The following is a 13,554-nucleotide window of genomic DNA, read 5'->3' on the forward strand; positions in this document are numbered from 1 at the left end:
CAGATTGGTCACATTACACACAAACGTATCCAGCTTCTGCCACATTACAAGTCTGAACAGTCTCAACATCTGAGGTGACTGAACAGCTTGAGCTGTGTTCTTTGAATTGATACTGGGTTGATCTTCAAATCAGCCCTGGCTCAATGTGCAATATCCAATTCTTCTGATCCCCATTGTGTGGGATTCCTGTTCCAACAATAACATTGCCTCATTAAGATATTACACATTTAGCAATCCACCTTCAGGTCATGAATCACTTTTGCTCCCTGACCTCCTGGTAAACACATGGATAGTTATAATATACTTTATTCTATCGAGATGGCACAGTGGCACAGCTGCTTCATGGCGCCAGGGAGCCAGGTTCGATTCCTAGTTTGGGTCACTGTCTGTGTGGAGTTTGCATGTTCTCCCTGTGTCTTTATGGGTTTCCTCCAGGTGCTCCAGTTTCCTCCCATAGTCTGAAAGGCATGCTGGTTAGGTACATTGGCCGTGCTAAATTCTCCCTCAGTGTACTTGAACAGGCGCTAGAGTGTGACGACTAAGGGATTTTCATAGTAACTTCATTGCGGTGTTAATGTAAGACTTATTTGTGACATTAAGTTAAAAAGACTAGATCCAGATTTCTTAACTTGCTTAGCAAAAAAATGTGTAATACTATTAGCTAAATCCACTCAAGCTTCTAGTTCTGTCTAGAAAATTAAAGCATTTCATTGTATAAATATAGTGCACATTCTGTAACATTTGCTGGCATGGTAATGTAAAGGAATTATTAGGATCATGTTCTTTGTGGATTAGGATTACATGTTTAAAAGATAAACCTGGATCAGGATCTAAGTGAAATGGGAATGAATGGGAAGTGAATATATGTTTTACCTGGAGATAGCTGCATCTTTTGCAAATTAATATTCTCATGGCTGCATGATAATCATATTTGTAGATCATTTCCTCCAAGAACACTTTCAGTTGGTGTGAAAAGGAAAGGAACTGTGATGATACCAGAGTGTTTGAGCGCTGTAGTCAATGGTACAGCTGTATTCAATGTGTGTGACTAGCACACCAACATCTCACCCCCAGTCATTATTCATGGTCGGAGCATTGCAGCAATACTTCACACTGAGACTTCCATTTATTTATATTAGGATTCTGTATTATTGTTTGTGAGTTCTTTTTTAAAACAACACGTTTCTTTTTCGTAACACAATGAATTGGGAATTCATGAGAATATTTCCATTTTTTTGAATTAAATTGTGTTTAAAACATAGATCAGACTGAGCTAATAAGAACATAAGAACATAAGAAATAGGAGCAGGAGTAGGCCATCTAGCCCTTCGAGCCTGCCCCGCCATTCAATAAGATCATGGCTGATCTGTCGTGGCTCAGTTCCACATTTCCGCCCTCTCCCCATAACCCTTAATCCCCTCTCTTATCAAAAACCCATCAACCCGCGTCTTAAAAATATTTAGTGAGGTAGCCTCCACCACTTCAACGGGCAGAGAATTCCAGAGATTCACCACCCTTTGAGTGAAGAAGTTCCTCCTCAACTCTGTTCTAAACCGCGCCCCCCCTTTATCTTGAGGCTGTGCCCCCTAGTCCTACTATCCTTTCTGAGCGGGAAGAGCCTCTCCACCTCTATCCTATCCATCCCATTCATCTTCTTATACGTCTCAATGAGATCTCCCCTCGTTCTTCTAAACTCTAACGAGTACAAGCCTAGTTTATTCAGCCTCTCCTCATAGCTCAACCCCCTCAACTCCGGCATCAGCCTAGTAAACCTCCTCTGCACTCCCTCCAAGGCCAAAATATCCTTGTGTAAGCACGGCGCCCAAAACTGCACACAGTACTCCAGCTGCGGCCTCACCAATGCCCTATACAGCCGCAGCAAGACCTCCTTACTTTTATATTCAATCCCCCTCGCTATGAAGGCCAGCATCCCATTTGCCTTCCTGACCACCTGCTGCACCTGCAAGCTGGGATTTGCGACTCATGCACAAGGACCCCAAGGTCCCTTTGCACCGTCGCCTGCTGCAGTTTTTTGACACGTAAGTAATAATCCTTCCTGCCATTATTCCTAACAAAGTGGACCACCTCACACTTGCCAACATTAAATTCCATTTGCCATTTCCTGGCAGCTGCTATAATATTATCATAATTTAAAAAAAACATATTTCCCCTTCTTCTTCTTATTCTTTTGATTCATATCCTGTAATGCACATTAAGATCTTAACAACTCATCTGTTCCTTGGGTCCTTGAGCTGGTCACTATAGGAGGTTTTTGGGAGTGGTACACGTTGATCTGTCTATGGGTTTTCCTCTCCCTCCCAGAGAAACTCCTTCCTTGTCTTCAATGATTCATCCTCTCAATTCTCCTGGAATGAGGAACTCTTACTTAATGTGTCACTTTTTTACAAAACCCCCAACCTTTAGGTTAAAGGCAAATTACTGCAGATGCTGGAATCTGAAACAGGAAGAGAAAATGCTGGAGAAACTCAGCAGGTCTGACAACATCCGTGAAGAGAGAATAGAACCAATCTTTTGAGTTGGAATGACCGTTTGTCTGACGAAGGGTCATCCCAACTCAAAATGTTGGTTCTATTCTCTGTCCACAGATATTGTCAGACCTGCTCAGTTTCTCCAGCATTTTCTGTTTTAATCCCTAACTTTTAGGTCTCCATTTAGTTTGATCACCTAAATTGATCCCCAGTTTTTCCCACTAATGAATAAATATGATTAATTATATGTTGGGGAGCCTTGTACTTAACATGTTGATGCTTGCTGGCTCTAAAGGAAAAGTAACACTTTCCACTTTACCATAAAGCATCATCAGATATACTATTCAGTAAAACATCTTCCCCTCTACCACAACAACCTACCTTATCCCCAAGCTCACAGGTGTACCCTCTACTACAGCAGCTCCCATCACTTTGATTTTTTTTCCACCAACCATCAATTTAGTTGGATTTGCGTTATCAATTTTGCAGCTCACCTTTTGAAGCAAATAGTCATATAAAATAACAGAGAGAGAGACAATCTTCATTTCATTAGTCCAGGCTGAAATTCATCCCTTGTTCAAGAAGTGAAAGGTTTGGGTTGCCAACTGTGTTTCAGGAGGTTTCATCACAACTTGCCCCCAGCCATTCATCAGCCAACACATCCATCCTTGTGACATGCTGCCTTCCTATGCCAGTTGAGAAACAACCCCTGTTTATTACTGAATCATTCATTCCAACTTACTGTTAATAGTCGATTGACGACAGCTAAATGTTTCTGGTAGCTTCAGAATTCACAAAATAATCAAATTCTCAAAGACAAATCCTTTAACTACCTAGTGTTACTAACTATTTAGTGGATATTCTCCTGTGAAGGACTTCATCGAGTCTTTATCGCAAGAGGGTTGAAGGACAGGAGTAGGGAAGTCTTACTTCAATTGTGTAGAATCTTGCATAGACTGCACCTGGACTACTATGTGCAGTTTTAGTGTTCTTGCCTTAGAAATGACATTACTGCCATAGAGGGAATGCAATGAATGCTCACCAGACTTGTTCTGGGGCTTAGGGGACAGTCTTTTGGAGAAAGATTGGAGAATCTGAACCTGTTCTTTCTCAAATTTTGAAGAATGAGAGGTGATCTCACTGAAACCTACAAAATACTTAAAGGGAATCGACAGGATATATGCTGGTAAGATGTTTCCCCTGGTTGGGGAGTCTAGAACCACAAAGCATAATTTCAGAATAAGAGGGAAGCCACTAAAGATCTGGGTGAGGTTTCTTTTTTACTTAGGGTGGCATGGTGGCACAGTGGTTAATACTGCTGCCTCACAATGCCAGGGATCTGGGTTTGATTTGATTTCTGCTTGGGTCATAGTCTGTGTGGAGTTTGTATGTTCTCCCCGTGTTTGTGTGGTTTTTCTCCCCATGCTCTGATTTCTTCCCACAGTCCAAAGATGTGCAGGTTAGGTGGATTGGCCTTGTTAGTGTCAGGGAGGCTAGTAGGGTAGAAATACATGGGGATAGGGCCTGGGTGGAAATGTGGGCTGTGCAGGCTCAATGGGCTGAATGGCCTCCTGCAGTGTAGGGATTCTGTGTTTCAGCTGGTTGCAAACCTTTAGAATTCTCTACCCCAGAAGGGTGTGGAAGCTCAGCCATTGTGTATGTTTGAAGCAGACATTGACAGATTTCTACCGCCGATAAAGGACTAGTGTGGGAGAAAGGTATTGAAGTGGATGATCAGTCATGATTATCTTGAAGGACAGAGCAGGCTTGATGGGCTGAATGGCCTACTCTTGCTTCCATGTTCCAAAAAGACTCATTATCCAATTAGATGAGCCCTGACTGTCTGCCGAAGAGCCCATTTTTCCCCATTTTCCATGTTTTATGAGGTGGAAATGTTCAAAGAAAATTACAAAAAAACACATGTCCTGATTTTGATTTGATTTGATTTATTATTGTTACATGTATTAACATACAGTATTGTTTCTTGCATGCTATACAGACAAAGCATATCATTCATAGAGAAGGAGACGAGAGTGCCGAATGTAGTGTTACAATCTTAGCTAGGATGCAGAGAAAGATCAACTTAACATGAGGCAGTCCATTCAAAAGTCTGATAGCAGCAGGGAAAAAGTTGGTCTTGAGTTGGTTGGTACCTGACCTTAGACTTTTGTATCTTTTCACCGAAAGAAGGAGGTGGAAGAGAGAATGTTTGGGGTGTGTGGGGATCGTTAATTATGCTGGCTGCTTTTCCCAGACAGCAGCAAGTATAGACAGAGTCAATGGGCTGTTGCTCCTTAGACTTTTCTCCATGGCTGTGCACATCAGTGTCCTGCGGATTGAATTTCAATTCCTGGACACTCCAGGCCAACCCAGTGAAAGGTCAGTATTCTGAGCTCAATGTGTTCTCCAGTCTGCCCTCTGTTTTGCTTACATTGTTACTTCTCTACAAGACTGTCCCACAATCCTATCTCTGAAAAGAAATGTATTAGCAATCTTCCAGGATGTACCAACGCCAATGGATAATGGTCATTCATTGGTTGTACAATCCAACATGACTAATTTTCCTTTCCTCCTCTAAAGGATGTGGTATTCTGCACTATACCAGATAGTTCTGACTGAGATTGGGAACTCCTTATATTGGGAAGTGACAAGGAAAACTGATATCAGTGTAGTGGGCCAAACGCAGGGATTGTGGGCTGTAGCAGGAGAGGAATGAATGGAAAGGGTTAAACAGACAGCCTGACTATGGCATTCACACTCACTGTGGGCAGACATGACAAATTACCATATCCCAGACAGCACTAACACAGTCACATCCTAGGTGAGATCTTTCTGAGGTTACAGCAACAATAAGAGAATCGATATCTTATCAAGTTCCACAATGTGTAGAAGTGCCCCTGGAAAACCAATCAAGTATCAGGGAGATGGGGACAATTAACACACCATCAAAATCGGCTTGATAAACACAATGCTTTGATGTTGTAAACAAGTAAGCAGGGTATGTCCAGAACATGATTAAAGTTAAAGTACACAGGACAATGGATCAGCACAACATGATCAAAACAGAACTTTAACAAATTAAAAGCAACAATCTGATGACATAGTTGAAATGTAGTGCTTTGTAATGTGAAAAAGTATATGAATATCTATGAACCTTTGATTAGCAGAGTAGTTTGGAAGCAAGCTGGAATTACAGCTTCGAGTTCTACTCTCTCTCATGCATGTTGAATAAAGCCTCTGTTTTGAAGTTCTATGCAGTCTCAGAAGATTCAGTTCATTCATTTCCTCCAACATCGGTATATGGCAAATCTTGCTACTTCCCTTTGCCATTGCCCCACTGTGAAAATTATTCCTTTTAATACTAATTCCTGCTTAGCATTACTGAATCGCATATCCCATTTTATTGTTAATCATCTGTTGATGACAGATAAATGTTTCTGGTAGCATTAGATTTGACAGAGTAATCAAATTCTCAAAGACAAATCTTTTAATGTTATAAATTGACAAGATTTAAGCCGTTGACTTTTTTTACTTCATGGAGGTTGTTTCTTCGAGTCGAACTGCTTTGCAATTGGAAACTCCAGTTATTCCCACTTCCTGCTATACTGTTACTTCTTAGGATTCTATTCTAGCATTAACACATGGCTGGCACAGACACAGCCAAAATATTACAGGGCTCAATGCTTTCAGCCTCCTGAGTGCTAGTTCTTTACAGACTGGTCTTGTGTTCTTATCCCTCTGATACTCTCTGACAGAGCCTGTGTGCTTGGTCGAGAAGGATCTATCCTCAGGATAGTGAAGGCACTGAATAGAAGAGTCTCAATGAATAGGCAGGTCCTGACAAGGGATTAATGAATGCAATTCTTCACAGGTGCACTCTACATTATTGCAATAAGTTCTCGGAGGCAGAAGTCCCTTTATTTACAAGTGACAACAGCATACAGACTGCTTTCAGTTAGCCATCAGTCCCAGAGGAACTGATGCTCCTAGTTAAATACAAAGCAAAAGCTTTCTGATTGGCCCATCAATTTGGCCCTCAATCACGGATATCTTTCCATGTGCAATGGCATTACTGTAAAATTCTCCTAGTCTCCACATTCCGAGTTCGGGTCAATACATCTAACCAGCATGTCTTTCAGAATGTGGGAGGAAACCGGAGCACCCGGAGGAAACCCATGAGGACACAGGGATAACATGCAAACTCCACACAGACAGTGACCCGAGCTGGGAATTGAACCCGAGTCCCTGGTGCTGTGAAGCAGCAGTGCTAACCATTGTGCTACCGTGCTGCCCTGCTCTTAATCAGGGAGTTCATATTCTAACAGGCCCATCTCAATTGCCTGATTCAAGTTGTTACAGTTATGTATGTTGTGGGGCGTAACCCCTTTAAGGGAAGGGTTCGTGTGACCCTGGATGTCTGGAGATCTATCAAGTCCACTCTGGGAAGGCAGTAGATGTTGGAGAGTGGAGCGAGAGAGGCCAACAAGTTAATACTTCCCCAGTGTCTGTCTATGGGGTCAGTTCTTGGGGTACACCCCAGTAGTCGAACACACAACACTGCAGACCAACAAAATAAGTCAGCTTTTATTGCTTTCGAACACGTTTTCAAAAAAGACCTGCGTTACATGTCACTATGAAACAAATCCCTTTTACTACAACAACAAGGAGATTGTCCCAATGCAAATTTTACCATATTAAAGATGTTGCTCCTAATATTATGTCACTTGCGAATGGAGATAGTTTTGTTTTTATCTTCAGTGCATATTTTTATTGAAGGTTATTCTCATCTCTCCTTTGCCCTGGTCTCCCTGACTCACATTTTTTTATTTGTGGGATATGGGAACCACTGGCTGGCCAGCATTTATTGTCCATCTCTAGTTGCCCTCGGAGGGCAGTTGAGAGTCAACCACACTGCAGTGGCTCTGGATCACATTGAGACCAGATCAGTTAAGAACGGTGGATTTCCTTCCCTAAAGGAATTAGTGAACCAGATGGGTCTTTCCCAGCAATTGGCAATGGTTTCATGGTCATCAGTCAATTCTTAATTTCATTTATTTTTTATTGAGTTCAACTTCCACCACCTACCGTGGCCGGATTCAAATCCGGGTGCCAGAGCATTAGCTGAGTTTCTGGATTAGTGGTCTAGCAGTAATACCGTTGGGCCATCCCCGCCCACTAACATACCAACTGTTCCAAAGATGGTGACCCACTCCGGGTCCTTTTAGCAAAGAGCAACTAATAAGTGCCTGAGAACATGAAACTGACAATCCTCCCACTGGTGTGATAACAAACTTAAATGGATTCAAACTAAATCCTTCCAGATTATTTTTAGTCATACAATGCTTTTTATTTCACTTTCTGGTTTTTATTGGCAGGACCTTTCTGATTATTTCTTTCATGAATTAACTGATTTCCATGGTTTCACAAAAGCATCGAGATAATTGTTGCCCACTCTTTCCATGGATTCACTTGGTTACACCAGACAAAACAGCTCCTTTTCCCTATCTCTGCAGTTTCCCTGTCTGTAAGGATTAAGGGTAGACTCTGTTACCACAGTCAGTTGGCCGCCTTTGTGGATTGTTCACTCCTTGGCAAAATCTGAAGGAAAAATTGACTAACTACTGCATGCACGAGTGTGCATCGCCAATCTGTGCACTCCATTACGACACAAAGAATGGAAGGTTGTAAACAAAAACGAATGCTCAAAAAGTCAAGTAGCATCTGTGGAGGGATAGATCCATTGACGCATCAGGTCAAGGAACCTAGCTCAGAACAGAAGGATGCTTATGCTCATTAAGGCTGTCTTGTCCATTCATTATCAGGCTCTTGCACTTGCCAATCAGTTTTTTAAAATTCATTCATGGGATATTGGTGTCACTGGCTGGCCAGCATTTATTACCCATCCTTAGATGCCCTTGGAGGGCAGTTGAGAGTCAACCACATTGCTGTGGCTCTGGAATCACATGTAGACCAGACCAGGTAAGGACAGCACGTTTCCTTCCCCTAAAGGAACATCAGTGAACCAGATGGGTTTTTCTGACAATGGGTTCATGGTCATCAGTAGATTCCTAATTCCAGATATTTTTTATTGACTTCAAATTCCATCATCTGCCGTGATGGGATTCAAATCCGAGTCCCCAGAACATTAACTGAGTTTCTGGATTAATAGTCTAGCAATAATACAACTCGGCCATCAACCTCCCACAGCAATTACTTTTATTGCAACAGTACTTAACATTTGGTTTCCCTACGTTAACTGCCTCTCTCGCCCTCTATGTGATGTTTAGTGGCAACCTGTACTTGTGTAAGTGTAAGTTCAAGCTTTCTTCTATAAGGGTTTGGATTGAGGCTATCAAACTGTCATGTGTAAAGTGCTTTCAACTGAGAATTGAGGTTTTCTTCCTGTCAACATGAGCTAGATTCAAAGGTCAAGAATTTGTGTGTTGACACACTACATTATTTGCATATTGCAGCTTGTTTATGTAACATGCTGCGGTGAACTATGTACAGGAACTCAGTAAAGCTTGTTACTTAGAAAAAAATGCTATCCAGTTTATTGGGTATCTTGTTTATTGCTCAAAAACAAAGACTTGTTGCCAAAATCTTTCATCTTGTTCTCATCAGGACAAATGCAAGAATGCCAAAGTTCAAATGATCACAACCATTCGTACTGCGGGGGAAATGGGTGTCGGTTGGTTGGCAAGTCGACTGTGATTGGCTGAGACATTGCCATAAAGAAAGAAATGGGAATTATAAATTGGGATTCTCTGGCTGTTCGCACCAGCGGGATTATCAGGTCCCGCTGCGGTGAACGGAGATTTGGCTGTGCGCCAAATTCTCTGCCCTTGCTGTCAGCAGCGGCAGGGCATGAACAGCCAGAGTATTCCGGCCATAGGCTCCCATAGCTCCTGAGTAATTCAAAATAGGCACAAAGCTTGAACATGTTCCTTTTATTTGTAATGAATGGGTCATTGATTATGTATGTACATCGCTTCTAGCAAGTACAAGTGAACCACATTATGAGCTCAGTTGATTAAGTTGGTTGTTAATGTAATTATTGGCGCACTCAGGATTTTTTAGCAGGTGGTGCCCAATCGCAGAATCACAGCTAACAGCAGACATTTTGTTTTAAATTTTGCAAGAACAGACTACTTGCATGCGGCCGTCACTCTGCGTAAGTGGCTTGCTTAATCTGTTGTTTATATCTTGTACATAGAGCCCTAACCATTTGTGAAACTTAACTTTATTCATTAGTCACAGGTAAGGCTTACATTAACACTGCAATGAAGTTACTGTGAAAATCCCCTAGTTGCCACACCCCAGCGCCTGTTTGGGGTACTCTGAGGGAGAATTTAGCACGGCCAATGCACCTAACCGGCATGTCTTTCAGACTGTAGGAGGGAACCAGAGCATCCGGATGAAACCCATGCAGACATGGGGAGAATGTGCCAACTCCACAGAGACAGTGATCCAAGCTGGCAATCGAACCCAGGCCCCTGATGCTGTGAGGCAGCAGTGCTAACCACTGTGACACCATGCTGTCTCACCGTGCTTGCGAACTGGACGCAAAAATAAAGCATATTAAAGCTATTGTGTAGGGCAATGGCTATCCTGATCAGATTATTGTTGGCTGAATATTGCACAAATTTGCGAATGGCCCAAAGATTGCCGCTTTTAGACCTGAAATGTGCCCAGTCTGCCTCAAATTATCCTGGAAAGGAGAAGTGTTTCAACAATTTGAACAACAAGTTCTATCTTCCACTGAAAGGATGTTGTCATCTGTCTAAAAAGATGTCCAGCCCCTCACTCAATTGAGCACCATTATGTGTGAACTTCAGTGTCGTTGTGATGACATGCATGTAGGCATTAATCCCCGTGATTGACAGGCAGAGTACAGACTATGCTCAACCCAGCCTGTGCTTGCAAAACCCAAAACAAAATATCTTCCACAATTGGGCAGCACTTGCTTAACAGTCCTAAGTGCGCTAATAGCTAACCAGTCAACAAATTTAAGTTAATCAGTTGAGCTCATGCTGTAGCTTCTTTAGGCTTTCTAGAAGCAACATACATTCATTTATAGTGACCCATTCTCTTCAAATAAAAATAATATAATCAAGCTTTGTGCCATTCTTTGAATTATCTGGGAGTTTGGAGTCAGAGGAGTTCCTCACTGCTTTCTCCATGGAATTGACTTGGTCAATCAGAGTTGACTTACCAACCAATCAGTACCCTTTTCTCCCCTGGTATAAATTGTTGCGGTTGTTTGAAATTTGGCATTCTTGTATTTGGTGTAGGAGTTGGGGGTTGGGGGGTGGGTGGTGGTGGAAGGGGGGGGGGCAGTGGTGTCCTGAAAGTCAGGTAATCTGAGATCTCCTATTTATATAAGGTTAAATGAAAGCTGGTGAATACAGGAGGTGAGCTAGGGGGAGAAAAGATGATTTGGTCCATTGCCCAAAGTGAACCAAACCTCACAGCTTATTGAAAAAAAGATAACACTAAGAGCGCCTTTAAAACTGTAAAGAACAAAAGAAGGTGACCTTCGACAGCAAATGTACTTATCAATGGAGATATCAGGAGATTTTTCATTTTCACTTATCTTTAGCAGAGATACAACACAAGGCTGCCTTTGACTGGCAATCTTTATAATCGCCAATTAGTGTCAATCTGCAAGAATACGTAGACCATTTTGTACTATTAAATTGCACTTGTTAAGAATTGGACTCAGTTTGCCCAAGCCTGCTTTATGCACGGCAGAGATAAGTGAACCTCTTTGATCTGTCAGGTGCTGGATCCATTCCAGTTTTCCGAGATGATCGAGCAAATATTCATCTAACCAAATGTCCGAAAGATATGCTGGTTAGGTACATTGGCCATGCTAAATTCTCTCTCAGTATACCCAAACTGGAGTGTGGTGACTTGGGGATTTTCACAGTAACTTCATTGCAGTGTTAATGTAAGCCTACTTGATACACTAATAAATAAATAAATTGAAATGTCCAATTGTGAGGAATTACATATTTTATAACTCTGAATTTACATAGAAACATAGAAGGTAGGAGCAGGAGGAGGCCGTTTGGCCCTTCGAGCCTGCTCTGCCATTCATTATGATCATAGACTGATCTTCCAACTGAATGGCCTAATTCTGCTTTCTCCCCATAACCTTTGATCCCATTCGCCCCGAATGCTATATCCAATCGTCTTTTGGATACATTCAATGTTTTGGCATCAACTACTTCCTGTGGTAATGAATTCCACAGGCTCACCACTCTTTGGGTGAAGAAATGTCTCCTCATCTCCGTCCTAAATGGTCTATCCCGAATCCTCAAATTGTGATGCCTGGTTCTGGACTCCCCACCATTGGGAATATACTCCCTGCATCCACCCTGTCTAGTCCTGTTAGAATTTTATAAGTCTCTGTGAGATCCTCCCCCCCTCATTGAACTCCAGCAAAAACAATCCTAAACTAGTCAATCTGTCCTTATACATCAATCCCACCAACCCCAAAACCAGGCTAGTAAACCTTCACTGCGCTCCCTCGAGAGCAAGGATATCCTTCCTGAGAAATAGAGACCAAAACTGTACACTCTACGTGTGGCCTCACCAAGGCCCTATACAATTGCAACAACACATCCCAGCTCCTGTACTCGAAACCTCTCGCAATGAAGGCCAACGTACCATTTACCTTCTTTACCACCTGCTGCACCTGTATGCTTACCTTCAGTGACTAGTGCACAAGGACACCCAGGCCTCGCTGCACACTCCCCTCTCCCAATTTACAGCCATTCAGGCAGTAATCTGCCTTCTTGTTTTCCTTCCAAGTGAATAACCTCACAATTATCCAAATTATACTGGATAAGCACAGTGTGGCTTTTACATCCCGCTCTAATTAACTTTTCCCACTTTCCTCTGTATCCTTCTATCCTCTTCTCATTAATGTACACACCACGCTTGCCTTTAAATGTGTCAATGCATGGAGGGTACCCCCTCCATGTGTGGCACTGGTTCGTAGTCTCACTGGTCTATCTACAGACTATCGTTACCCATATCTGACCACTGCCCATGTGTACTTTTGGGACAGGCGACCGCATTGTGATCAGAAGCAGCGATCCTGGACCGAATCGGGTGTGTTTCCTCCAGGTGCTCCGGTTTCCTCCCACAGTCCAAAGATGTGCAGGTTAGGTTGATTGGCCATGCTAAAATTGCCCTTTAGTGTCCTGAGATGCGTAGCTTGGAGGGATGGGTGGGTAAAATATATAGGGATAAGAGTTAGGGTCTGGGTGGGATTGTGGTCGGTACAGACTCAATGGGCTGAACAGCCTCTTTCTGTACTGTAGGGTTTCTATGATTTCTATGAATTTGCATCCAGAGGGATTGTGGCCAGCTGTAGAGTTCCTACTGCCTGTATCCAGCTGGGATCTGCAAACACTCCACTGTTCTGAGTGGTGAGGATTAGCGCAGGTGGCTGGAAGGAAGGACAAGAATTTGGCAACTCTCCCAGCTCTGATTCAGCTGTAGAGATGTTATTCAGTTTGATTTTGTTGTTGAAATTTAACTGAGGCAATTATTGCTTTTGGTTAATGCTGAGCTTTGTCAGCGATATCAATAAAAGTTTTGAACGAAATTTGCCCTGAATTTGCTCATTTGTTACACTTGCTTTCCTCTTCTCCTGCTCCGACGTTGTTTGTACCACACATTGCCGGGAGTGTAAGCGGAGGATAGCGCGGTGATGACATGGTGGGTCCCTGGTGACCAACAGTCTATCCCCTTCACCAATGAGATTTGAGGACAGGGAAAGAATCAGAAGAACAGTGGTGAAGGAAATAGAGTCCGATTATACACAGAAAGAGGATCAAAGCAAGGGAAATATTTGGATTCTCAGGGAGGAAAAGACACAGAAAGGAAAAGGGAGAAAAGAAATCCACATTCAAAAATGCCCTTGGGACAATTTAGTGAGATTCCAGTTGTTTCCTTTCTGAGACGGAGAGGTGAGCTGGCAATGCAGAAATATATATCTCATCATTAAGAGGGTCCTTACACAGTGAGTACCAACCCCTACCTGCTGCAG

Source organism: Carcharhinus amblyrhynchos, chromosome 25 (genome assembly GCF_965287045.1).
Source record: "Carcharhinus amblyrhynchos chromosome 25, sCarAmb.v2.hapA, whole genome shotgun sequence".
Taxonomy (NCBI): Eukaryota; Metazoa; Chordata; class Chondrichthyes; order Carcharhiniformes; family Carcharhinidae; genus Carcharhinus; species Carcharhinus amblyrhynchos.